This window comes from Papio anubis, chromosome 11 (genome assembly GCF_008728515.1).
Source record: "Papio anubis isolate 15944 chromosome 11, Panubis1.0, whole genome shotgun sequence".
NCBI classification, from domain to species: domain Eukaryota; kingdom Metazoa; phylum Chordata; class Mammalia; order Primates; family Cercopithecidae; genus Papio; species Papio anubis.
In genome coordinates, this window is record NC_044986.1 from 72,118,284 (window position 1) to 72,141,582 (window position 23,299).

Below are 23,299 nucleotides of genomic sequence, written 5' to 3' on the forward strand. Positions count from 1 at the left end.
TGTATCAGCTCATGTGTCAGTTGGTTTGATGCCACTCTGGACCTTGAGCATTCCAAAGGGCTATTGAGGGAGACACCTGACTTATGGCATAAAATGGGGTACCTGAATTTGGGAGACTGAGGATGCTAAATGGTGTATGCCCTGCCTCTATTTTATTGCTGAATTGTGTCTTTCAGTGGAGGTTCTTAGAGGCTATTCAACAAAGCCTATGCTGTCAGCTAAAAGGCTTTTAGGACTTCATAATCACGGCACAGTATCTTTTCCTTTTTCAAAAAAAAAGAGAACTTTTCCTTTCTTTTCCCCACCTTTTTGAAATTGTTAGCCTTCATGTGAACTGAAAGGGACTTCAAAACATTGGAAGAAAATAGTCTGAAAGCTCCGAGTGTGCTTGGCTCCTGGTAGGTATGAAGACTTGATAAAGAGGCATCTTTTGCACTGACAGGTGTTTGTGTGCCAGTGCAGTGAGGGCTTTTGATGACAAAGCCACTTAGTTTTCTCTAGCTTACCCTTCCCTTTGTGCAGAGGAGTTAGGAAAACTCTAATAAAGTAACTAAATAATAAGGATAAAAAGTTATCATTGTTGTTTTCTTCTTCATTTCCTCTTTTCTGCCCACTGGATTTTTGAGACTCACTTTCCAGGCACTAAGTAAGCAAGAGGCAGAGGTGAGGAAGGGAGTGTCTGTCACTGTCCCTGTGGTTCTGGAATATGCTGCTATTCAAAGGTCTAGCATGAGCAGCAACCTCTTTCTTGAAGCCAAAGGAAAATTTAGATGGGTGGCAGCGCTATGGCTGAGGGTGGGTATGAAAAGGAGGGGCACTGGGTGGGAATGCTAAAATACTGCCTTTCTTTTCCCCAGAAGTGCAGTCGCTTATGTTCCCCTTTATGGCCAAGAGCCCGCTTAACCCTCAGCATACAGTTTTCTTTCCCTTCGTGGGAACCAACTGAAATTGGCAAACTGACCGTTTGTGATGAGTTATCTCAGTCCTCACATGAGTTCTTACATGAGTCCCTCTACGACCTTGTGCACCTTTCCCAGAAAGATAAATTACATAGGTTACAACCAAAGGAGGATGTAATGCCTACTTGTTATTTCATGTGGCTTGTAAGAACCAGAGAGGGATCTCCTTGCTGGACTGCCTCAGCCATGGAGTAAAGAGTTAGGACATCTCACTGTGCAGCAGTCACCCCGTTGTGGACAAAACTATGTCAACCTCCTTGGATTTTTAGTAAAAAAAAAAAAAAAAAAAAAAGAAATTTCACTAGCTGAGAATGACAATGAAATGGAGTGTTGCTGAATATTGTTCTAAGGAAACAAAAGGGGGTAGCTGAAAACTTCCTTGACTGGTCTCTATGACTTGGTGTCCAGAAATATTCATCTCATTATTTCATATGAAGAACAAAATTGGGCCAAGCCCAGATTTTGCTAACAACCCCCAATAAGTTGCCCTTTCAGCTGTATGTGAAAGTTAGTCCTTTGGATTTCAAGTTGTTTATTTGGGATTCTCAAACATTAAGACTTGTGTGAGAGGAAGTTGGATCCTGTGTGTGAGCCACACTTTTTAATGGCTGGCAAGTAGGATTGTACGATGTTGGAGTTTGAAGTGGGCTCTGAGCTCATCAGCTCTTACCTTCTTACGTTTTAAAAAGAGGAAAATAAGCCTTCCAGCCTCTACTCCTTGGTTCCTCTCACCAAGCCTTGTTATCACCAGGACGTGTTAGATTGTTTGGGGTTTGTAGTTTGTGCTTGAGGGGGCTTGGGTGCTAGAACTATTCCATTGAAAATGGTCCTTGTTGGGGAAAAACAAGGATTGGACTTAAGAGAAATGCTACGAGCTTATTTGATGAGGATAGTATAATAATGCTCCATGGATGACTGTCATGGATGATAAGAATAATGGCAATATTTATTATCTTTTACTATGTATCAGGTACTAGTGCTCAATTGTTTATACGTGTTCTCATTTAACTCTTACAACAACCCAATGGGATATTGATAGAGGCAGTAATGGTGGTGGTAATGGTAAGGAATAATGATTATAGCAATTACTTTGCCTGCTTTATGTGGCTCATCTCATTTGTGTCTTACAATAATCCTATGTGTAAGGCACTGTTTATTATCTTTGCTACTCTCTAGATGGAAGAGATAGAGGCTCCAAGATGTTATGTAACTTGCCCAAGGAGCTGGAATGTCATCTGGTTTCAAAGTCTACTCCTATCAACCTTTCTGAACACATATAATTAACTAAATAGAGATGTTCTCTGATGGGCACTTAATAAAAATTAGTGATGATGAGAAGTATTTTGGCCAAGAAGATGTATGTGCACATATGACATACACACACACACACACACACACAGTCAACTTCTGATTTTCTGCTTTGGGGCTAACCCTCTAATTGTGAATTCTAGAATGTCAGCTTCTTTTTCACTCAGCATGTTTTCACCCTTGCCTAGCTGTTGGGGTCAAGGAATAGAAACTCATTTAACCTAATTCTAAGCAGAATATCGTTAGGAAGATTGTAATAATCACACAGTTATAGAATATTAGAATTGAACAAACATATGGAGACATGAAAGTCAACCATTTCATTTTAGAGAGGAGACTCAGGCCCTCCAGAGAGGCATTAATTATCCCAAGGCCTCTAGTTGATTAGTTCAGGGATTGCAACTAGATTTTGGGATATCTGCCTACTGATCCAATGTTTTTCCCTTTGTGTGACCCTACCACTCAATGGTCTAGACTCTGAAGCCAAGAAGAAATTGTGTTTTGTCTGTTTTGAAGTATGGGTATCACTGATACTCCTCTGCTGATGTGGCTGATGTGTTGTTGACTGTGATACTGTTTTTAGGTTCTTAGGGGTTTAGGTCACATTTGCAATGGAAGCAACCTCTCCTCTCCCATCCGATTCCTTGTGTCAGGAGCACAGTAATACTTTTTCCTCTAACAGAGAATTTTTTTTTTTGTGGGCCTAGTGGACCAAGATAGTTAAGGAATTAAATTGACCTCCACTCCCGCCTACCCCATACCATCAGGAAGGAAGGAGAGGCAGCATTATTAATAGAAATGCATTTTCTTTGAAGCTTGAATTTATTTTCTGAAAGAATATTCTTTCCTGACTTGGAAGAATTATTATTTGGTTGTAGGCCTTTTATTGTGTAGCTTCGTGTCATTATTGCATTGAGTGTGTTGCTATAGCTCCCACCAACTGTTTTAAGATGTTTTGAGACTGTGCTTTATATTATAAGGAAAGTATTTGTCACTCGGACTCTCAGAATTGAATTTGCCTGAATTAATTATGATTTGCACTCCATCCCCCTGGGCGGTATTGTGGGGGAGAGGTAATCCTTTCTGATGTCATATAGAAAATCAATTCTGGCCTGCGGCACTGGCTAGTTGCTTGAGTGGGGGAACTTGTCACCCACTGTATGGTCTTTATTTCCCATTTTTCTTGGCCCTTTGTTATGTATTACTTTCTCTGGGCTGGTTTAAGAAGCCGCCAGGGCCAGGGAGCAGTGCTTGGAGTGATGGACAAGGATACTCTCCCATAAAGAAAATCACAAGGGCCCCAAGTTGGGTAATAAAAGGCCTTGTCAGTGGCTTTTCTTGTATAGTCAGCATTGTTTATAGAGTGTTTTCCACTGAGAAACATAGACACTTTCTCTTTGGCCTAGGGGATAAGACAAGTTGAATGGCACTTGGTCAGATGTAGGGATTTGGTCTTGACTGGTTTGAGAATGTGCTTTCTTCTCTGTCCTCCCTGAGGTCTCCCTTTGTTCCTTGGAATATGTTCCTCTTTCTTAATTTCAAGATGGGAAACTCCTTTGTCTTATAAAACTCCATGAGCAAACGTAAGAGCAAAACAATTGATAAATGTTTGTAACGACTATGACAAGCATAGGGTTGATATCCTTACTATATAAATAGCTGCTACAAAAAATAACCACCCTGGAAAGGGGTATGGTCAAGTTTTAAACACCTTGGGAATGGTGCCCTCAAGATAAAGCTGAGCAAAATAGCGGGACAGAGAACCAAGCAGATGTAGATGTTAATGTAGACACACTCAGAGAAAGGGCTGAAACGTCCCCTTTTTCTTACATCTGTCAGGAGAGCCTACAAGTAATTTCTGCCTTGGCATGTGACCATGGTGCCTTGGCTTTGCCATTCCAGCCAACTGACCCTTTTGCTGAAAGTTTAATAGGGGATAAATTCACATGTGAATTCATAATCCCCTTATCTGTGCTAAGAGCGTTCTGTAACGAGCCTGCAACAAAGAGAATCTTACATCTTGCGGTTTTGCTCTGACCCCACCTCTTGCCCTCCTTCCTAACCTCTCTACACCTCCTGGTTTGACGCTTTAGGCATCTGCCCCTTGTGGAGTCATTGCCTGCCTGCAGTATGTTAAATGAAATTTTAAATAAATTGATTCACATTTCCTGCCAGTCGTCACGTTGAGGCATTTAAGGAAGTATGGCGTATGTGAGTGGGGAATGTATTTGGGCTTATGAGAAGAGAAAAGAAAGACTTGTTCTCCTCTAGAATTTATTAATTTTGAGCCTTATTCTCTTTTATGTAGTGTGATTTTGACTATAAATCCACAAGCAAAGTCACAAACCACAGTTTAAGTTTTGAAGATTTATTGTTAAAATTTGCTCTCCCTCTAATGCTTTTATTATTTTCTCTTCTCTTCCCTGCCCATGGTGTGGGTTACAGTTAATGTTATCTACATATGTCTATAAATACCAAAAATATTTTTGATACAATGTGCATTTAATCAACTTTTTGTTACTGTTATGCCGTTTGTGTGGAGGAAAATTGTTTCTGTCTTAATGTTCTATTGAAGTGCCTTTGGAGTGATGATATCATAATCACTTTAATACATTTAAAAGCTTCAAGGCTTAGCATTTATTGAACAAAGCTCATTGAAGGAATATAACGGATGTCTTGAGGCTTTCCGCTGCTGTAAAAAGGACAGTATTGTTCATGGCCTCGGTAAAAGAAAATCTGAATTTTTATTTTACTTTGCACTGCATTGCAATTATATTTCAAAAGCTCTTCAAGCGCAACTAACAAAGGGGCTGTTTTTATGAATTGTTATAATTGCAGATCTCAGGGCTGACTGCTGTGCGTTTGAGATTAATAATGGACAGCAATTTAAAACTTTATCACCAAAATCCAACCTTGAGGTCCTAAAATATGGCTTTCCCTTCTTGGATATCCTTGGAAAACAAGTTTTCCCAGGTCGGGAAGTGAGTGAAATCTTACAAGTTTTGACTCTTTGGGATCTCCGTGAAGAGAGTACCATGGAGAGTTGAGGTTGGGGGGTGTGTATGTGTGTGAAGTCCATGAAATCAGAATGGGAAAATGGCACATGGGAAGCTGAGGGAGCCCATGCAGTCCTTGTGGGTTGAAGGTATGTTCTCTCAATCCCTGACTGACACACAGACTGGGCTACTGCGCTCTGAAGCCACCCTTCCGAAGAGTGCTAGGGAGAAACTGTGACTGTTGGCGGTGTAATGGAAGATATCCTGTCATTCTCTTGGTTGAGATGGTTAAGTCACATCCTTAAAATTTGGCACCTCCTGGAACACTGGCCTCATCTTCCCTGCTGTTGGGTAACTGCTGACTGTGGCCTTGGAATTACATGTGTGGTGAGACATCCCCATGGGTGCAGGCCTGCTCTTGGAAATTATTTCAAGGAAGCTTTCTTTATCCTACTCAGTCATAATTGAGGGGAGAAGAGTGCCTGGAAAGACTAGTCACAGTTTCCTATTTCTTATTCCCCATCACATCATTAGGTAGCTCTTGGTCTTGACTCTCCCTGACTGACTTGCCTGAAATTTATGTGTGTGCGTGTGTGTGTGTGTGTGTGTGTGTATGTGTATGTATGTATGTAAATTATTATTATTTTTTAGAGACAGAGTCTCACTGTATTACCCCGACTGGTCTCAAACTCCTGGGCTCAAGTGATCCTCCCACCGTGGCCTCCCAAAGTGTTGGGATTACAGGCGTCAGCCACCACGCCCAACCAGATTTACTTGTTTAAAGCATGCAATTCTCTCTCTAAATTTTCCTTAAGTGAAAATAGGCATTGTAGAGTTCATGTGCTATGAAGTGGGGCTGCTGAGGCCTAATTAATGATGAATCCATGTTTCTTTCCGCCGAATGCTCTGAACAGGTGAATTTGCTTGAAATGATGGCTTTGATTTAGTAGCCTGAAAATAGTGGTCGTTTACTTCTTGTCTTTAGAGATATGGTGGCTCCTACTTTTGGTAATCAATCCTTTCTAATCTGGGTAGTCGGGGCTAGTTAGAGACTAGAGCTGTGATTAGGGTGTGGTAGTTTCCACTAGCGGCTGTTGAAACAACTTTCTAAAGAGATATTATTCATGTATTCACCCATCCACTTCTCTATATCAGTTAGAATTAGGTTCAATTGCATAGGATAGATAACTCCAGTTACCAGCCGCTGAAACAAGGTTTATGTTTGTTCCTTTTTTGTTGTTGTTGTTGCCCAGGCTGGAGTACAGTGCTGTGATCTTACTCACTGCAAACTCTGCCTCCTGGGTTCAAGAATTCTCAGGCCTCAGCCTCCAGAGTAGCTGGGATTACAGGTGTGTATCACCATACCCGGCTAATTTTTGTATTTTTAGTAGAGATGGGGTTTTGCCATGTTGGCCAGGCTGGTCTTGAACTTCTGATCTCAAGTGATCCACCCACCTTGGCCTCCCAGAGTACTAGGATTACAGGCGTGAGCCACCGTGCCCAGCCTGTTTCTTTCTCATGTAAAAGAGGCCTAGAGGCTGACAGTCTTGGGCTGATAGGCTCCTTCCAGCTTTCTACTCTGCTCTCTTTCAGGTATGGGATCTTGGACTAAACCTCATGGTCCAGGATGGCAGCTAAAAGTCTGGCTATCATGTCCACATTGCAGGCTGGCAGCAGGAAGAAAGGCAGAAAGAAGGACATTTGCTCTTGCCTTTTAAGGAGTCTTTTTAGAAATCTTATATAGCAGTCCAGACATAAGGCCACAGCTAGCTGCAAAGGAGGCAGAGAATTGCAGTCCTTTACCTGGGTGGCATTGTGCCCTGCTAAAATTTGAGGTTCTATTCCTGAGGGAGAATGGGAGAATGGATATTGGGGTAGGCCACCTGTAGACTCTGCCTATCAATTCATTCATCTATTGTATTCTCTTTCTCTCTCTCTTTCTGTCTCCTTCTCCCTTCCTCCCTCCCTCCCTTCCTTCTATTTTCCAAGCTTTAGTTGAAATGCCCCTCCCTAGTTCCATATATTTCTCAGACTGGCCTTTTATGTTTTATTTTCTTTTCCCTTTCAAGGTTTCCCTTGATGTTTGTTTTAACGTACTTTTATCAATATTAAGATGGTGGGGATGAAGGGGGTCATTTTTTTGAGTGCCAAGTCTTCATTTCTCCTCCTCATAACGTTTTCATGCAGCTAAAACATCAAGGCCTGCCGTACAGAGGAAAAAGTGACCAAAGAGCTGAGAATGGTTCTTGGAAGCCTCTCAGCTTTTTGCCCTTCATTGGATCATGACTGTCATTTATCTCTAGAAACTTCCCCCCTTTCTTGCCTGTAGGCAGCTGGGCCAAAGGACAACCCCCTTGAGATCCAGAGTCCTGCCACTTATGGGGATGAGTACACTTTACCTCATAGAAGTCCCTGGAATCCAAAAGTCAAGGCCAGTGTCATGCATCCACCCTCCTGTGAACAGACTAACTTTAAAGAATTCTCAGATAGAAGATGAAGGCAATGCCTTGGGGTGGCTGGCTCTTTATAGTCTCAGCTGTTGCAAACCCAGGTGGTGTTGCTTGTGGTGGTCCCCAAGCTCTAGGAAAGACAGGTCCTTCCGCTGAGCACAAAGGTGCTTTGAGGCAGGATGATGCTGCAGATGACATTGCTGTGTCTCTTCTTACATGTCAGCCCATCTGCTCTCTGTCCTTTGGCAGCAGTGGAGTTCTCCAAGTCAGGAATTGGGACATGTAATCTGATGAGCTGTGCTACCTCTGAAGACAAAGGGTAGTCTGAGCAGATAATTTTTGCATTCTGGAATGTTTGTACCTCTGGGTCATTTTGAGCACTTTTACAGTTAGTGAGACAATATTTGAAATCCAGGAGTTTTAAACAGAGATCTAGGAACTATGATTGTGGTACATGAAATTTTTGCTTAAAGAGACTTTGAAGAGAATGGACTTTGGAGGCCGAGAGACCTGGGTTCAAATCCTCTTGCTGGATGACTTTTGGGGGATAATTTATTTGAGGCTCAGTGGTTTTTTAAAAAAATCTATAAAACAGGGCTAGTGAGATATAACTCAATGGAGAATGAAATTAAATGAGAACATATGTAAAGTGCTTAGCACATAGTAGGTCCTCAACAAAAGTTAATTTCTCTTGTAAGCAATCACTATGCTAAGCGCTTAGTAAATGTTTCATTTGTTTTATGATCAAAAACTTAAAAACTTGAGCAATAGTCTATATCTTAATTTTATTAGTTGTTTTATTTTACATGTAATAACCCTCATCTTATTGTGCATGGCTAGAGATGTTGTTCAGGAACACATGATTGTTTTTCAAGCAGCCCCCTTCTCCCTTTATGTGAGATGGGTATACCATGAGAAGGCGCTTTGACAACTAGAAACACAGGTGGTTTCTAAATTGGAAGCATGAACTGACCTAGCATACTTTTGGAAGTGCAGTTGAATAGGACTTCAAGCTGTACTTTGAGACTTTCTGGGCCACAGATCTCTGAGAATCTTACGAGAGCTATGGACCCACTTCTCAGAAAAATGCACATATGTTTATACATGAGGTGTATACACATGTGTATATGCATGAGGGGTCTATGCACATATGAGTATACAAGAGGGGTGTATACACATATGTGTATATGTGACCTGTGGACCCCACCCCCTGCCCTCTCCCCTCAGGAATCCTAGGTTAAGAACTCCTGGCCTAACTTTTTTTTTTTCCTTTTCTTTAAAGGGATCTAGAGATTGACAGAGAATGAAGAAAAGAGAATGAAAGACATATGCATGGGTGGGGAAGGGTGACTGGGAGAGTTGGTCACACCCAGAACAAAGCAGGTAGTTGAGATAGTGATGAGATGATAAAATCATGCTACATACATGTCAGGGTGGCATTCACAGCTCCAGGGTTTCCAGGACGTCAAGAATGGAAAGATCTAGTGCTTTTTTTTTTGAACTCTAACATTTTATAATGAAAAATTTCTATCATACAGAAAAGTTTGAAGGATTGTATAGTGGACACATGAATATACCCACTATTCAGATTCTTCCATTGACATTTGCTCTGCTTGCTTCATTTCACCTCTAGCCATCCATCGATCCATCTTGCTTTTTTCACACATTTCATAGTAAGTTGCAGACATCAGTATCCCTCACCCTGGACACTCAGCGTTTCTATCATTTTCTAGTGTTCAGTATTTTTTTTTTTTGAGAAATGCATGAACGCTAAGTGTGCCATTCTGTGAGTTTTGATAAATACATGCATCCGTGTAATCCAAACCCCTATCAAAGTGTAAATCCTGATCTCAACCCAGAAAGTTGTCTTATGTCCCTTCTCAGCTAATTCCTGCTCCCTCCCCTCCATAGACAATCACTCTTTTTTTTTCTTCTTTTCCACCATGGCTTAATTTTACCTGTTTTATGACTTCACACAATTGGGATCATATAGTATGTATTTTTGTGTACGGGAGTCTTCTTCCATCAGCATGGCACATTTGAAATTTATTCCTGTTGTATGTACCAGTAGTTTGGTTTTTCTTGTTGTTGAATAGCCTGTTGTATGCATCTACTGTGCTTTGCCCATTCTCCTGTTGAATGTCACTTAAGCTGTTTCCAGGTTTTTGGTCTTAAGCTGCTGTGAACACATACACAAGCCTTTGTTTATATATATATTTTCACTTCTCTTGAGCAAATACATGGAAGTGGAAATACATAAATAATGGGTCCTAGGGGAGATGCACATTTAGTTTTAATAAGAATTTTCCAGTTTTCCCCAAAGTGGCTGTTTCATTTTTACTTCCACCAACAAAGTATGAAAGTTCTGGTTGCTCCGTGTCCTCACCAACATTTAGTGTTGTCAGTTTTTCATTGTAGGCATTCTGTTGGGTATATGATGGTGTCTTATTGTGGTTTTACTTTGCCTGTGGTGCTCCAGTATGACATTTTCCTTGATCCCTAAGTCCCCTTTGATCTCAGAGGCATTATCTCTATTGTTGGGGAATGTGTGGGAATAGCTAGTCAAAATCTTATGGGACTGTAAAACTTTCTGCGGCTTTTTTTTTTTTTCCACTTTAAGTTCTGTGTGGCACGAAAATGCTTGAACGTGTCCGTGTCCGTATAGATACTCACAGTCATTTGTGATATTGTGGCTGTAGGAAGGGTGCTGGGAGTTCAGGAGCTCCACCTCCTAGATGGAGCCACATGTGTGTGCGCACGAGTGTTTGCGTGTGCATGTGTGTGTGTGTGCATCAAGCCCCTTGACATTTAAGGAGTTTGGTGAGTCAGCAGCTGGAACCTTGCATCCAGCCCTGTGTCACAACATTATCAGAGACTTGGGGAAACTGGACGGAGTTCAGAGAGGAGCAGCTAGTATGATTAAAGGGCTTGGAAGGATTAAGGGATTGATTTATGAGGAAAGATGAAAAGAATTTAATGTGTGCTGCTTGACTAAGTGGGTACATCATAATAGCCTGCAAATATCTGAAGGGTATAAACACTGGAGAGGGAGAGGAATTAGCACAGGGTGAGGAAACTGATCCAGGAATAATGGGGGAATATAAAGGGGTGGGGAGAATGGGGTGAGTTGGCAAAGTATTAACAGGGGTGTGGCCTTCCACGAATCCTCTGCCTCTCAGAAGCCTGAAGCGGGAGTGAGTTGGTTTTGGGAGGATGAACTGGAGGAGGCGCTGTGGGTGAAGAAAAAGCAGGTGGAAAGTGGGTATGTGTTTGAGTGCCTACTGTGTGCAGGCCCAGGTGAGAACGTGCTGATCTGGATGCACAGGCTGGGAACCTGGAGGCAGGAGGGAAGGGTGGTGGTGGAGAAGGAGGTGATGGAGACAGCCTGGAGCCTGGAATCTAGACACCCTCTGAAATTTCTCCTCCTCCTGGTCGTTTTTCCAGATTGATGAAAGAGGTGCTGATGCTTTCTGTGTTGCATCCCAGCTTGCTTGAGATGTGCAGTTTCTAATTCAAAAGTCTTCTAGCTTCCCAGCTATTTTCCTGTCCCTGCTTCCTAAAGTACAGCTATCCTTGCCTAGTCCGTGGAATTCATCTCTCCCTGCCTGTGTATCTTTTCCAGGTTTGTGGGTCTGAGATTGGGGAACAATATGTGGACTAGTGATGAGAGGATGGGAAGTGAAGCCAAGCTGCCCGGGGTGAGGGTTTGGCTTCGTACTCCCCAGCAGGATGAGCAGGCCCAGGTGCTTACTTTCTGGGCCTTCACTGTCTTTTCTGCAAAATGGAGATGGTAATAGCACTTTACTTCAGAGAACTGTCTTGAAGTTTACATGACGTAAGGTGTGTGCAGTGCTTAGCATAGTGCCTGGCAAAAAGCAAATGCTCAATGACTGCTGGCTACTGCGGTTATAATTAAAGCCACAATCGGGACTATGATTCTCCCAGTACTGAGACTTGGGCTGGGAGTTGGCCTGAGCAGTGCCTTCGGTGTATAGACAGCCTCCTCTGACACAGTGTGTGGGGAGGTGCTCACAACAGCATTGGGATGGTGGTAGGAGGGATTGTTTTCACCTCAGTAGGAGGCAGTGATGGGTAACACTGCTTTCTCCCCTGAGGTACCAAGGTGTCTAGAGATGCCCATTAGTCAGAGCCAAGGTCTGGAGACCAGAGCCCCAGGTTTGGCTGGAAGAAGAAACTTGGTTCCTTCCCCTTGTCAGCTCCGGCCTGATTCAATGAAAAGGTAGTTGAGCTGAGAGCCAGGAAACCTAGATTAACTTCCGTTTTCCAACATCTCATTTCCTCATTGGTTGAGAAAAGGGAGGAGGGGTTTAAATCAGTGTTTTCCAAACTTTTTTTTTCCTGCTAAGCAATAGAACGTTTTAGTTGAGTGATGTGTTATGTGGAATCCTAATATGTCAAATAGCCCCACAGTGAGCTGCTTCTGAGTGAGATAGGGGGCTGGAGACCATCCTGATTGAACCCCTGTTGCTCCTCGCAGGAGTCTTCCAGTGACCCCCAGACCTCTCTGGAACACTGATAATACACAGGCACACACACAACTGAGCCCTTCTAATGGTAACTCTTATTCTGATGATCACTAAGATAAATTGTGGGCCCACCTTTGCTAAGTGCTTTGCACCTGTCAGATAATAATCTCAGAATCTTATCATAGGGTGAAGGATATTATTATCTCTGTTCTACAGAAGAAACTGAGGCTGAGGAGTCAAGCAAGGGTCTCATAGCTGAGAAGGGACAGATGATCTCTTAAGAGTTCTTTCAGCTCTGAAATAGTCAAATTCAGTTTCTACAACAGGTATTCAAGTGATATAGTAGATGTGCAGTAAATACTTAGCAATGGGAGTATATTAGTCCGTTTTCACACTGCTACAAAAAAAGATGCTACCTGAGACTGAGTAATTTATAAAGGAAAGGGGTTTGATGGACTCACAGTTCTGCATGGCTAGGGAGGCCTCAGGAAACTTACAATCATGGCAGAAGGGGAAACAGGCACGTCTTACATGGTGGCAGGAGGGAGAAAGTGTGCGAAGGGGGAAGAGTCCCTTATAAAACTGCCAGATCTTGTGAGAACTCACTCACTATCACGATTACAGTATGGGGGGAAAGCCACCCCTATGATCCAATCACCTCCCACCAGGTCCCTCCCTTGATTACAGTTCGAGATGAGATTTGGTGGGGACACAGAGCTAAAGCCTATCCAAATCTGTTTATTTGGATAGTAGTCTTCCCCAACTCCAGAATGGAACTCTGCAACCTGTTGTCAGTCTCCTGGACAGATTCTCAAGTCTCTTCTTTGCATGTTGTCTCTGCTTCAAGACACAGACTTTCCCATTGCAGGTGTCAGTCATCTATGACATCTCTGTAGGAATGCAAGTCTAGGCTTCAGCTATCACAAAGTGTGCCTCCTGGGGTACTTCAGAGATGCAGGGTATTGGGATACTGTTTTCTTTTAAAGTGCCTTTTCTTTTCCCACCTATTACCCCAGTAGGAATCTGTTTACTCTATTTTGATCAATGATAATAGTCCTGAATATGTACAATTCTTTCTTTGGTATTTTTAATTGGTAGTTTCAGACAAGGGAGTAGATGACAACTTGTTCCATCGAAAGGAATTCATATTTATACTCTGCAAAATGTGTTCCCAGTTGCTCCCACACTTTCCTGGTGTATGTTTAAATGATTTTTTTTTCTTACTATTGACTGACCTAAGATGTCTGTAAAAGTATTGGGTTCCTTGTGCATCCTGTCTATTGAAAGAGAGGCCAGAAGGAGCAGGAAAGGCAGGTGTCGTGGGCCTGTTTATAGACGTGGAATGAGGTCATCCTGTGAATGTTTGCTGTTGGCTTTTCCATATTGAGGGCTTTCTATGGTGAAATTTTTATCCTAATTTTGATTCAATAACCCAATGGAGAGAATACAAACCAAGTATTAACTATAACCAGAGTCCAGAATAACCAAGAGGGTATATCTGCACTACAAATATACATAGCCAAAATAGGTCTCAGACCAGATGCTAATGACATTTGAATTATTCTTTTAGTCAGGAAAGATATTGCTATTTAAAATTGCTCCCAGGTCTTAGTGACTTAACATGATCCAAGTCTATTTATTGCTTTCTCCTTTTTCTTTTAGAGAAAGAGTCTTACTATGTTGCCCAAGCTGGTCTTGAACTCCTGGCCTCAAGTGATCCTCCCACCTCAATCTCCTGAAGTGTGGGGGTTACAGACATGAGCCACTGTACCCAACCTGTTTGTTGCTGTCTTTTATTTTTTATTATTATACTTTAAGTTCTAGGGTACATGTGTATAACATGCAGGTTTGTTACATATGTATACTTGTGCCCTGTTGGTGTGCTGCACCCATCAACTTGTCAGCACTCTTCAACTCGTCCTTTACATCAGGTATAACTCCCAATGCAATTCCTCCCCCCTCCCGCCTCCCCATAATAGGCCCTGGTGTGTGATGTTCCCCTTCCCGAGTCCAAGTGATCTCATTGTTCAGTTCCCACCTATGAGTGAGAACATGCAGTGTTTGGTTTTCTGTTCTCGCGATAGTTTGCTGAGAATGATGGTTTCCAGCTGCATCCATGTTCCTACAAAGGACACGAACTCATCCTTTTTTTATGGCTGCATAGTATTCCATGGTGTATATGTGCCACATTTTCTTAATCCAGTCTGTCACTGATGGACATTTGGGTTGATTCCAAGTCTTTGCTATTGTGAATGTTGCTGTCTTAAATGGAAAGCAGAGTGTGTGTGAAGTGCAGGGAGGTTGGGAGGGGAGCTGTGTGTCCTGCCACCATTCAGGGGCCCAGGTTCTGTTCTTGTGGCTCTGCTCTCCCCTCTTTCTTTGGAGCTCTCCCAGTTCTGGTGAGTGGGGAAAGAGATCATGGAGAAGGCATGCCACTCTTAACTGTCTTAGCCCGAAAGTCACACACCTCATTTTCTTTCACATTTCATTGGTAAGACTGTTGCTGAAAGGAGGCTGGGAAATTAAGTCCAGCCGTGTGCCCAGGAAGCTGAGGAGGACAGCAGCAGCACAGGGGTGAGCCCTGTGGCTTCGGCAACACTGACTGTTGTTCATGATCTATTTCACCATTCCCCTGTTGTTGGGCACAGTTTGGGAGAGGATTATTGTTGACCCAACCAGTCCGGAGAACAAGTTATATACCTTTTTGCCTTTTAGATTTTTTTTGATTGATCTCTGAGTTGAATTAATGGGGCCAATCCTATGGGCCTTTGTTTACTCTTCTACAGAGAAGAGGAACAGCCCTAGCTAAACCACCAGTGTTTCTTTGGGAAGAAGCTGGTACAATAAGTGTCTTTGGGAATGACTTATGTCAGGTTCACCTCTAGCTGATCCTGGCCTCAGGGCCTGGTTGGCTCTTGAACTCAGGCAGGTGCAAGTATGGGCTTAAGTTTACTCTTGCTGTTTCTTCCAAAGGGTTCAGAGGCCTCCTGAGGCACTACTGGGTACACACATCTTTCTCTTCTTATTTTATATTTGTTCATTTTTAACTTTTATTTTAGGTTCAGGGGTACATATGCAGGTTTGTTATATAGGTAAACAAACCTCCATGTCATGGGAGTTTTGCAGGTATACTTCTCCCTCTTCTTGTCCTGACTGGTGCTGTTCTTCCCTGCCCAGTCCTGCAGTCCCCAGGTATAGGCAACCTTCTCTTCTCTTTCCTGTGTGGCCTGCACGCCCCCTGCACAGCCCACACCACCCTGCAACCCACAGCAGCACCTATTTGTATCATTTGCTCCCTTTCTCACATTGAACCTGAGACTCAAAACACTGAAGCGTCGGTGGTAGGGTGAGTAGGCAACAGGTGCAGGAAGCCTTTTTAATTCTCACTGTGTAAAAGCGCAAAAGCCAGGCAGGGACTGCATTCTCTAGGGAATGTCCGTTTTGGACGTGAGGCTGCCCACTGTTAGTTGATAGCCTGTTGTTTTTTTTTATTTTTTATTTTTAATTTTTTTTATTACAGGTACTGCAATTGTGCTTGCCTTCTTTAAAAAATAAGTTTGCACCTGAATGTGAAGCCAGCTGACTTTTAGAGAAGTTGTCTTCTTCTAGAACACTGCATTATGCAGTTTGGGCATTGCGGCTTCTCGTGCTAGAGACTGTTGCTACTGTATGTGTGTATAGGGCAGGGGTGGTGGTGGATGTTTAAAGGAAAAATATGGGGATTCAAATGACATTAGGCCTGTGGACTCAGACATTTAGGGGGAACTTGGCCACAGCCCCCATGATTTAGTTGTCTTGCTTTATAATTGGTCATGAATCTGGTATGCCCTATTTTCCATTAGGTTAATAAAATATTAGCGTTATAAACCATGACTATTGGTTTATAGAAGCTGTAATCCCTTTGTCACCCTCTGTTACCTTGGTTTAGAATCAGTTTGTTAGAGCATTAACCACCTTCTGGTTTGCATTGAGGTGGCTGTCTAATGGGTCATTAAGTGCTAGTGATACTCAGTTCCTCTGGGATTTTTTTTTTTGGTATTACAGTAGTTATATTGGGAGTAAAGTATACAAGAAACTACACTCTCACAGTAGGTTGTCTTTATGGGGGAAGAACCTGAGAGAGGGAGAACAGATGGGATATTTATTCTGTATTCAGTTGTGAGAGCCTTGGCTTCATTTGGAAAGGTCAACAATCTGGAAGTGTAAGGGTATTTGATTAGCCATATACCAGATAATAAGGGGTATTAATGAAGCATAAGGAATTGAAGTTACCAGGGCCATCCATTCATTTATTTGTGTGTTAGGTCATTTATTTATTAATCCCGTTTTTTTGTTTTGAGACAGGGTCTCACTCTACCACTCAGGCTCTGAAGTGCAGTGGTGCAATAATCATGGCTCACTGCAGCATTGACCTTCCTGGGCTCAGGTGATCCTCCCACCTCAGCCTCCTGAGTAGTGCCTGGCTAATGTTTGTATTTTTTTTGTAGAGATGGAATTTTACCACGTTGTCTAGGCTGGTGTCAAACTCCTGAGCTTAAGCGATCCGCCTGCCTCGGCCTCCTGAAGTGCTGGGGTTTTAGGCGTGAGCCACCGCACCCCATATTTGTTAAGTGCCTCTATGTGCCATGCATTATGCTAAGTGCTAGGGATTCAGGAGGGAGCTCAACACAAGGATGTCTCTACCCTTGCTGAGCTTTCAGTCGTGGGTGGGGCTGGTGGGGATGGGGCAGGGAGGAAGTGACATGAATCAACTAAATGTAAAATTCACTTCATATTTTATTACTTAATGGAAAGTAAGTCATATCAGAGGCTTGGCCAATAATAAATGGAGATGTTGTAAGACAGCCTCATAGGATAAATGCATGTAATAGTGTCTGTAGTAATAGGGGGTAGTAATAGGGAAGTCATCTTCTCTAAGCAGGGTATTAGGTTAAGATCTGAAGGATACATAGGACTTATCTAAACAAGGAGGGGAGGAAAAAGCATTCTAGGCAGTGGGAACAGCATGTGCAAAGGCCCTGTGGGAGAAGAAAGCATTAGGAACTAGTAGAAGGTTGGTGTGGAGTGTAGCATAAGAGGGGCAGGTAGGGATTACCGTGCTGAGTCTTGTACGGTGTGTATAAAGATTTTTATTGTTACCCTGAGAACAATGGGAAACACTGGCAATTTAATCAGGGGACTTTTATCAGATTTGTGTCTAGAAAAAGAATCACTCTGGCTACAGCGTGGATAAATGGATTGGGGGAGGTCAGAGTAGGTATGGGTAGATCATGTCATCCTTGGCTGTTGCAGTGAGAGGGAGTATAGAAGGCAAGTTTGAGTGATCGATACAGATTAACATCAGAAAAACTAGGTGAGAGAGAGGTTATGGGAAAGAGAGGAAGGAGTCCCGGATCACACCTGAGTGCTTGGCTTGGAAATGGGATGAATAAGGGTCATTTTAGTTATGACACAGGTTTGGCTGTTAAAACAGGACTCAAGAGTAGCTAACGAGGGAAATGGATTGCTCTCATCTCAGTCCAAGTGTAAGCGCTCCAGGGCTGATCTGGTGGTCTCATGGCATTGTACTTCTAGAATCCTTCCGTTTCATTGCTCTGCCATCTCTAGACCATTGTCCTTAGCATGGTTATAGCTGGCTCACTACTATGTTCACATTCTAGATTTTTCCCTTCAAGGTCACCACCCAGAAGTTGCTTGCATCCCAAGGGTCAGAACTGAGTCTCATGGCCACACATAGTTGTAGGTAATTAGGGGACAGTCAGCAGTCTCTACCGCAGTGGCACAGTCACAACATGGAAGAGGACCAGTTGGCAGGAGAAGAGAAGGAGCAAGGGTTAGATGTTCATTTTGTGCTGTTTAGATCCTTACAGTCTCTCCTGCATCCCATCTCAGCTCCCCTGACTTCCCTCCATGAGCCCTGTGTTCTACCACTTCGGTGTACTTGCTGCACCGCTGGACCCCCATATTCTTCCTGCCTGGAATGCCCTTCTTTCATGTTTCCCTGACCAGCTGATTTCTACCTTTTGCATAAAGCTGTCCCCGATCCCTCCACCCCTACTCCAGCTGCTCCTTTAGGTGAATTTTTAACACTCATTGCTCCTGTCACCACATGGTGTAATGACAGCAGTTCTTATGCCGATGGTGTGTCTTTTCTGTCTAACTCTCATGCTGAATTATTTAACTTTCCAGGTTACTATTGTGTGTCTCAGTTTCATTCAACACATGTTTATTAAGAGTCTACTATGGGCCATATTCACTCTCCTCCCCTTATCCCTCTTGTAGTAGCACCTAAAATACAAACACAGAGCCTTTAAGGCTTATTAGTTTCACAGTGAGAAAACCTGCAGTGAACTTAGTGTTTGGCTGACCCCTGGGAGTCGTTTGGAGCTGTTTTCAGGGTAGAAGTCAATGAACCATAAGTAGAACAAGCTAAAATAAACCTCCGTTGTTTCATTTCTTAATAGTACTCCCACTAATCCTGTCCTGCCTTACCTTTCTGATTACAACCAGGCTGAGTGATCCCAAACATAGACGCTCAGGATAAGATGGACATGGCATTCTGCAGGCGTGATGGGGAGTAGGATGGCATTTTGAGAGAACTTAGAGAAAAAACACATTTGTTCAACTTTCTGCCACTCCTCTGTCTGATTTCTCTAAGTTACTGAGTGGAGAATGGCTTGAATTGGCAGCAAAGCTGGGATTTCCAAACCAACTAACAGTTCTGCCTTTTTACCCTCTGCTTGTTATTTTCTGATTTCTTAAAAAAATCAATCCTTCATTTATTTTTTTCATTCATTTCTGTTGTTTTTTGGTGTCCAGCAGATCAGTGAGATATGGTCCCTGCCCTGCAGGAGCTCATGGGCCAGTGGCGAGAGCAAACCATGAAACTCTCCATCTATTTGGTGATAAGCCAATCATGGCCCCCAGCTGGGTTGGTTGTAGGCTTGGTGGAGACATGGACCATGTTTTAAAAGTCCCATGTGTCCCCTGTAGAGTTCAGTGCCATGCTGGTCCCTTGGCCGGTGCCCAGTGACCATGATGATTGATTTCACTGACTGCTACATCTTTCCCTGTGGAAATCTTGGTGCCTTGGTGTCTTGGAGTGTGAAAGCAGAGATTCTTTCTGTTTCCTGGCATGAGGGGGTTGTTGTGGGAAGTTCTCTTCTCGCCCTTAGTGAAAGTGCTTTGGAAACCTGAGCCAGAAGCGATGGCAGAGGAAGTTCCTGGTCTGAGGAGCTTGGATGCTGGTTGCCCTTTTCCCGTTTAGCCCTCTCCAGGCTTGGGGAGAGTTGTGCTGTGGTTGGGTGAGTGCATGTTTGGAGATGTGGGTGGGTCTTGCCTGGTCTCTCAAACCCAGATGCTCATTCAGGTGCAAAGTTCAGTGTTTGCTCAGCTGTGTACAAGCCTTGTGTTCTGGCATCTTTTTTTTTTTTTTTTCCTGGTGACATCTGTTGTACAGGGAGTGACTCTCCCTGGGAAAATGGTGTATTGTCAGTTTCTCCACTCCAGCATACAACCAACAAAACAGGATGGCACTGCTTGGAGAAAGATGGCTGGCTGGAAGCATCACAAAATGGCACTATAGCCTATTGGGGGCGACCCTGGAGTGTCACAGGGGTACCCCAGTGAAGGCAGGAGCTCTGCTGAAGCAGCTTCTTCATGCCTCCTGGGGCTACTTTTATGCCATCATTTTCCAGATTCTTTTCTGAATAATGAATTAGCTGAGTTTTCAAGGTACCAAAAAGCCCAGCTAGGGGAAAGGAAGTAGAGAAAGGGCCTCTGATGTGGTGTCCCAATGAGTTTTTTCACTTAAAGGGTCATGTTGAAGTCACCCAGAGAGACAGGCAGGGGACCTCACTTGGGTAAATAAGCAATGGAGTGAAAGATTGAAAAATGTGGTCTGAATTTCTTACTTGCATTGTTTTGGAGCCAGTTCCTATCCTGTCACTTCTCTTTGTGCCCCACCCTACCCTTCTTAATGACTTATTTGTCCTGGAAAGCAAACTATTAATCACAAACAGAATAGCTCTGTAACTTCCAAACAAACACAGAATAGTTCTAGGGACTGTGAAAGAGCCAAACCCTTGGCAGTGATTTGAAAATGTGTTTCTTTTATATATATTTTAGAAATGCCACCATTTGTCCTTAGGCACAGAAGGTTCCCTTTAATTAGTGGTGAATTTCCTATTTCCCTTTTCTTCCTGAGGCATCTATAAAGCCCTGGCCTAGTAAAAGGCAGGTACACAGCTCTCAATTGAGCCCTATTGATGTGCTAGTATAGTTTTAATTGTGTTGAGATTTCCTTGCCAAAGTGACACATGCAGAAGCATTTTAAAAACGTATAGGGTTCGTAACTCTTTCGCTGTCTAGAGCTCTTGAATTATGAATGTCTCTTCCGCTGCCTGTTCAGTTCTTCTGAATCTGTAAAATTACTTTAATAACCTGTGTGGGGGTAATGTTAATATGTTTGCTCAGTAGTGTGAATTTATTAGCATTCCTACCCCACTTCAGGGAGCTGGCTTGGCCCTTTTGATGCAAGCCCTTGGTTGCAAGAAGAGGCAAATTATGGTGGTGTTTTTTTCCTCCCTCTCCCTTCCACCGTTAGCAATCATTCTGTTTCACAGAGTACGTGATAAATCAACCACAGGAGAGTCAGATTTGCCATAACATGACATTACCTATCAGCTTGTCAGGTCTGAGTTGACTCGCAGCCTTTTGGGCTGTATATTTCTTCAAAGTCTAGCGCCAGTTTCTTAGTCAGCTCTAACTAATTTCAGAGTGGAAGGGAAACTTGACTGGAGTGCTGTTTGGGATCTGCTTTTTAATCCTGGTCTGTTTAATGTTTGCTCCTGACAGTCTAGGCCAGACATCATTTTAATGGTATGTGTGGTGATAAAGCCAATAAACTGTCAAGATGATTGATAATCTAAGCATTATAGCAATATGACTTTCCTGTTCTCCTCTGTGCTTTAGATGATGGTTTCCAAATTGAATTCCTACAGTTTGTGCTGTATGTGTGTGCCTGTCGGAGGCTCCCCTAACAGCGTTTGAAGGAGGTAGCTGTGCTTAATGTAAGATTTTTAGCCCTCAATTACCCACACAAATATATTTGCATATGTGTTGGTACCCTCTAATTTGGGAAACGTTAAGAATTTATGACTCTGCCCTTGTAACAGTCCCCCAGCAATTTATGGGCACTGGTGGAACTTTTTATTATGTCTTTATGGTGTTTTTTCACCTGGCATGCATCTTAGATTCCATGTGGTTGATTCTGTTATCTGTGGTTGAAAGACATTACAGATAACAAAGTGCACTATATTAAAGGCAGGCTTCTGGTTTCCTTTCCTTTTCTCTTTGTTTCTTTTTTTTTTCTTTTAATTTAGCAGACATTTTTAAGCATCTGGTCCTCATCTCATTAATCAGACTCGACCAGGTGTTTTAGGGTGGTGACAGTGGGAGTGCTTGGCTGCTCTTTGTTGACCCTCATGGGCCACTGTTGCTGGCTGACATCTCCCACCCTCTTCGTGGTGCAGTGTTGTCTGGGAGCAGAAACCCACGTGGCTAGAGAGGTTGGATGGCCTGTATGTATATGTGTATAATACTCTTAAGCAATTTTACCAGGAGGAAAAAGAAAAAAAAAGCAAATATTGAACTCAAAACTCATATCAAGACTTAAAATTTCCTTTTACTTTCTGCTTCCACACCATGTTTTTGTATAATGTGACATATGCATATTATTTAGTCTTCTACTTTTAAGATTGTGTCTAGAAAGAGCACTAGACTTTAAGACTGTGGCTCTCTGAGGGTTACAGAATACTGATGCCAGAAGGGTGTCTCTGATATCTGTTGACATCATGATTTGCTGTATTTCTTCCAGGCTTTATTTTACAGATGACACTGAGCCCCAGAGAGGTAGGGTGTCTTGATTGGTGGCAGAACTGGGACTAGCATCCATGTTTCTATTTGAGGTCAACCATCCTTTTCACTTCATTATTTCCCTTCTCGTCATTTAATGCTCATTTTTCTTTTGGTCAGGAGACACTGGGCAAGTCACTTCAGTTTTCTGGCCTCAGTTTCTCTATCTGCAAAATAAGGGATCTGAATTTGCTCACTTCTTTTTTTTTTTTTTTTTTTTTTTTTTTTTTTTTTTTTTTTTAGTAGAGATGGGGTTTCACTGTGTTAGCCAGGATGGTCTCGATCTCCTGACCTTGTGATCCGCCCGTCTCGGCCTCCCAAAGTGCTGGGATTACAGGCTTGAGCCACCGCGCCCGGCCAGAATTTACTCACTTCTTATGTTGAACCACTTCGCCTTATCTCCTGGTGTATGGGTGAGCTTACAGCCCCAGTCTTGAGGCTCTTACAGCCTGTCTGAGGCAGAGGACAGACTGCAAGTGGGGCTACTGATTGTGTGACTCTGAGGAAGTTGTCTGCCCACCCAGTCTATTTTTTCCTCTGAAACAGACAGGGTTGCCCTGAATTCAAATGCGAGACCAGAAACAAAAATGCCTGGCGGAGTACCTAGCACAGAAGAGGCAATCAATAAATGTTTGTGTGACAGGATATTTAATTTGAGATAATCATTGAGCTTTGCATTTCCCTTTACTTTTGAAAATCTGCATTTCTTTGGACCCCTTGCTATTCCTTCCTTCCCTTCAACTTGGGTACTTGGTGCTTACTTTCTTCCACAAGTGATGGCATGACAGAAAACAGAGGAGAGGAGAGTCCCATCCTGGCTTTTGAATGTCAAAAGTTTAAGCCCAAATATAAGGAAAAAAGATTTGGGAGAATGCATGGTGACAGAAGAACTGGCTGACTCTGAGTACTAGGTGGAGATTTCCTGGGCTCTGGGGAGGAGAGTCAGAGGCGAAGAAAAGCACATATGCTGTTGGGTCCCTGGGAAGAGGACTTGTGTGTTACACACTGTAGTTTTGGACTAAAACTTGTTCCTGACATGTTGAGTGTTAATGGTTGCTTAAGAGCACTAGAGCGGGTGGAGTGATCCAAGACGTCTAACACATGAGGGTATGAGAGGCTCCTTGGGGGAAGAAATAGAATTCGAGCTGAGTTCTGAAGGGTGATTGAGATTTGGATAGATGAAA

The 23,299-nt window shown here is 42.9% G+C and overlaps 1 protein-coding gene across 8 annotated transcripts in view; it reads left to right on the plus strand.

The window, feature by feature from the left end:
• LRMDA (leucine rich melanocyte differentiation associated) overlaps positions 1-23,299 on the plus strand; it is a 1,152,373-nt gene that overhangs the window by 56,316 nt on the left and 1,072,758 nt on the right. The gene's annotated exons all lie outside the window — the stretch shown is intronic.